This window comes from Macaca mulatta, chromosome 16 (genome assembly GCF_049350105.2).
Source record: "Macaca mulatta isolate MMU2019108-1 chromosome 16, T2T-MMU8v2.0, whole genome shotgun sequence".
In the NCBI taxonomy this organism is placed as follows: Eukaryota; Metazoa; Chordata; class Mammalia; order Primates; family Cercopithecidae; genus Macaca; species Macaca mulatta.
Genome location: NC_133421.1, coordinates 58,493,102 through 58,497,906, shown reverse-complemented (window position 1 = coordinate 58,497,906; position 4,805 = coordinate 58,493,102). Strand labels below are relative to the sequence as shown.

At 39.5% G+C, this 4,805-nt stretch overlaps 1 pseudogene; it reads right to left on the bottom strand.

Annotated features, from left to right (window-relative positions):
* Nucleotides 1-1,005: 1,005 nt before the first annotated feature.
* LOC708557 (large ribosomal subunit protein uL30 pseudogene) lies at nucleotides 1,006-1,979 on the bottom strand (annotated as a pseudogene).
* Between the last annotated feature and the right edge of the window lie 2,826 nt (nucleotides 1,980-4,805).

The following is a 4,805-nucleotide window of genomic DNA, read 5'->3' as shown; positions in this document are numbered from 1 at the left end:
TTCCATAGTCACACATTATACGTAAATTCAAATGTACATTATAACACATTGAGCAACTATGACATAAGATATTTAGTTGTTTTATACTAATGTAGGCTTACTAGTAGTTTTCAGAAAGGATTAGTTTCCCAGTGTTTATCCATAAACATTAGAAATTGTCATAAGTGATAACAAAATTTAACCTGAACAAACATCTTTTCAAATGCCTAGAACCAGAGGGAGCTGAAAACTAGGGCCGATAGTCATGCAGTCTCAGAGGATCCAGAGTTTATTGTTGCTGGTAAATAATGGGCTTGGATTTTTTTTTTTTTTTGCTAGGCCATTGTTTTATTTTATTTTAAAAATAATTTTAGATTCAAGGGGTATATGTGCATGTTTGTTACATGGATATTTTGCATAATTGTGAGGTTTGGGCTCTGGTGTAACATTACCCAAATAGTGAACATTGTACCCAGTAGGCCATTTAAAAATTTTTGTCTGTATTTTTTTGAGACAGGGTCTCACTCTGTTGCCCAGGCCGGAGTGCAGTGGTGTGATCATGGCTCACTGCAACCTTGACTTCCTGGGCTCAAGTGATCCTCCTACCTCAGCCTCCTGTGTAGCTGGGACTACAGGCATGCACCACCATTCCCAGCTAATTTTTGTATTTTTTTTTTTTTTTTTTACAGAGTTGTGGTTTCACCATGTTTCCCAGGCTGGTCTCAAACTCTTGGGCTCAAGCAGGAGTTGAGCTCAAGAAGGCTCAATCTTCCTGCCTTGGCCTCCCAAAGTGCTAGGATTATAGATGTGAGCCTCTGCACCCAGCCCAACAGGTAATTTTTAAAATCCTTACCCTCCTCCCAGTCTTCCTCCTTTTGGAGTCCTCAGTGTCTATTATTTCCATTTTTATGTCTGTGAGTTTAGCTGTTACTTATAAGTCAAAACATGCAGTATTTGATTTTCTGTTTCTGAGTTATTTCATTTAGGATAATGGCCTCTAACTCTATCTATGATGCTGCAAAGAACATGATTTCAGTTTTTTTATGACTGCATAGTATTCTATGGTGTGTATATCCCATATTTTCTTTATCCGATCATCTGCTGATGGACACTTAGGTTGATTCCATGACATTGCTAGTGTGAACAGTGCTGTGACAAACACGAGTGCAGTTATCTTTTTTTTTTTTTTTTCAGTTTGCGAGCAGGTACTGTTTATTAACCAACAAGCTTAGAAAAATAATAATGGTAGACACCTTAGTTCAGTCTTCTAGTAAGACTGTTGATCTGGTCCTCCCTGTTGCCAGCATCTCCACTACTACAAAATGGGTGGTCTTTTTCTTCATTCCGCCTCATGGACAAGATAATTTGAAGGGCCACAGGAAGTTATTTGCTTCTTTGAAGCGTTTTCCAACAGTATAGATCTCATGAATCAGCTCCTCCATGCAGATGATGCTATATTTACCAAGAGATCGAGCAATCAAAGTGTCATCTGTCAAAGCGACTCACTTCTTATTGATTTTGCCATAACTACGCTTGTAAATTAGTTCATTTACCTACTTCAGATTTGGGTACGCCCATGCAATATGTGGCTCTACAATCCTCAGCATGTTAACTGAAGCCTTGTTGAGCTTCACAAAGGTTTCACTGAAAATTTGACGAAGGCGAAGAAGCTGTAATGCCTTTCGGACCTTTGGGCTCACACCATTGGTACCTCTGATCCTGATGACAAATGTCAATTTGGGTTCTGCAGGTACACAGAAGTTGCCAGCTTTTCTTGCCATCCTTGCCATTTGAATTTCAGTTCTGTGCAACTGCCTGTATTCCTTGTAATAGTGCTTTGCTTTTTTATAGATAAGCTTCCTCATTGCCTTTTGAAGCATCTTTTGGGCAAACTTCTTTCTCAGGTGCTTGATCTTCAGCTCTGTGAAATTCTTTCTCTTTTTCTTAAGGGCTTCTGGCACAGCAGAAACGTTCTTCTTCTTCTCTTCTACACCCTCCATGGTTCTAGCCTGAAAAAGAGCGGTATCTTTTTAATATAACAATTTCTTTTCCTTTGGGTAGATGCCCAGTATTGAGCTTGCTGGGTCAAATGGTAATTTTACTTTCAGTTCTTCAAGAAATCTCCATACAGTTTTTCATAGAGGTTGTAGTAATTTACTTTCCCACCAACAATGTATAAGGCTTCTGGATTTTAAAGCTCAAATGGATATGGGAGATGAGATCTTGAGCCCTTCTGTGGCAGGAAATTGGAATGGAGATCACTGAAAAAATCTGGGGCATTGAAAAGCTACACCTTTGGAGAAATTGATAGATAGAAAAAAGCTCACTCACTGGCTGATATACTATAGTGAGATTTATTTGTCTTCTCTTGAGTTCCGAGTGGGGGATAAATTTCCCCTTGAGAATGCATAACAATATTCATTGACAACACACTTTTTTGCACAAGTTTGAGATTCTAATGTATTCTACTTGCATGATCTTGGGAGCCATTAAACTGAAAAATGAACATGGCACTGGTTCTAGGCAAGTAATATCCTTGGAATGACCACAGAAGCAAATACAAAACTACCCTGGAGAGCTGAATAGACCCTTAACTCAGGCTGCTTGGTATTTGCACAGATAGAGCTCTACTAGAATTGAACTCAAAAACCAAAGTTACAAAACGCACAAGGAAACCATCTGCCATATCTAAGAGCCACTAGGCAAAAGAGACAGCAGGATTGGAGCCCCAAGAGCTTCCAGTAACAGAGCTATTAGTGGAGACCATGAAATGAGTATACCAAGAAAATCATCAAGGTTATAATAGAAGAAAGTGAAAATATCGGGAAAAATGAAGCAGGACAACCAAAGGGACCTTGAAATGAAAAATGCAGTCATTGAAATTAAAGCTCAGTGGGCAGAGTAAAGAGTCAATTGGCCACAGTGGTGAGAACAGGACTGAACAGAAATGCTTGCAATCAGTAGATGCTCCTAAATTTCTAGCAATCTCTCTTTGGGAAGCATTGAGGTGTTAGTTTCTTGGAAGGTGAAGAGGGTTTAGAACCATCTATGTTCATTTTTAGGTCAGCAAATAAATTTTTGAAAAATTAATAGACTTTATTTTTTAGAGCAGTTTTAAGTTCACAGGAAAATTGAGGGATATACACAGAGAGTTGCCATATACCTCCATCCCTACACATGCACAACCTCTGCCACTATGGATTTGTGGCCCCAGATTGGTACATTTGTTACAATTGATGAACCTACACTGACACATCATTATCACTTAAAATCTACAGTTGACATTAGGATTCACTCTTGATGTTGTACATTATGTGGGTTTTGACAAATACATAATGACATGTATCCATTAGGGTATCCTACAGAATAGTCTTATTGCCCTAAAAATCTTCTGGGTTCTGTTTATTCATCCTTCTCCTCCCTTAACTCCTGGCAACCATTGATCTTTTTATCGTCTTCATAGTTTGCCATTTTCAAATGTCATATTTTTGGAATCACAAATTTTCTGATTGGCTTCTTTCACTTAGAAATATTTAAGCTTCCTCCATGTCTGCCATAGCTTGATAGCTCATTTCTTTCTTTTTTTAAATTTTACTCTAAGTTCCAGGATATGTGTGCAGAAGTTGCAGGTTTGTTACGTAAGTATACATGTGCCATGGTGGTTTACTGCACTATCTACCCGTCAGAGGTCCCTCAGACTCTTCGGTAATCTTGTTCTAGCCTGTGCAATTTACATGGGAAAGAGGCACTTTCTATTCTTCTATTTGCTGTACTCCTTTGTGGATTATTTCCAACAGAGGTCAGGGTTTTCTATTATTAAATATCGAAAGAGCTTAATGGGTGATATAAAGTCATAGAAGCATTCCAAAGCCCAATTTATCAGCTAACCAGAGGCAGCTAATGGAAGTCTCCATCCACCAGTAAGTTTGATGCAGTGAGAAGGTGGTAGGTGGAGCTGAAAGAGAGAGGAAGACTGTAAAATTTCTTTGGCTTGAACAGGGCTCACCTACAGTGGTGTAACTAGTAAGACAGGTTCCCTGATGCAAAGCATAATTGGTACCTCTTGCATGTAACCAATAGAGCAGCCCTCCTTTTCTAGCTGGGAAAGTGGGTTTAGCTAAGAAAGGATGAGGTTTCCTGGATGGAGGGAGTAGGAAGAAAGTGAATTTTTCCTTTTTGGTGGTGTGGTGTAAATTTGCCAAAGAAAACACTATAGACCTCACAGTGTTGTAGATCTGAGCAAGGTTACCTGTGTTACCCTAAGCTTTTCTTACTTCCCTGTCCTCCCTACTTCCTCCCCTTTTCCCATCCCACTTCCAGCTGTTTTCCTGGCGGTCTGTGTGCAATGGTGGTGGACAGTGTTGCTACTGTCTGGAGACGTCTGCTGGAAGATCCATAAGATGATGGATTTCTTATCTTTGACTTCCACAGATGACCTCTTGTCTTGGACACAGGTGTGCCAGTCACACACAGCCCAGGAGCCTTGCTGAAGTGGATCATGTGCATTACCTTAGAACCACCATTGCCCTTCAACATTCTCTTTATAGGGGATAGAAGAAACTATTTTTATTTATTCAAAGCAACATGGTTCCTGAAGCGATACTGCTCTTAGGTTCTGGATAGACTGCTATAGCAATGTTTCCTTGTCTACCAGGAACAAAAGGTAGGGCACAGGGTCCAGGAGAGGAGCATAAGAAAACTTTGATATCTACCAGGTAAGGCTCTACAATGGAAGCATAGGATTTCAGGATTTTTACAATGACTGCTTTAAGTTCTCTCATTTTACAGATTAGGAATGAAAGTAAATGACTTAGTTGTTCAAGGTC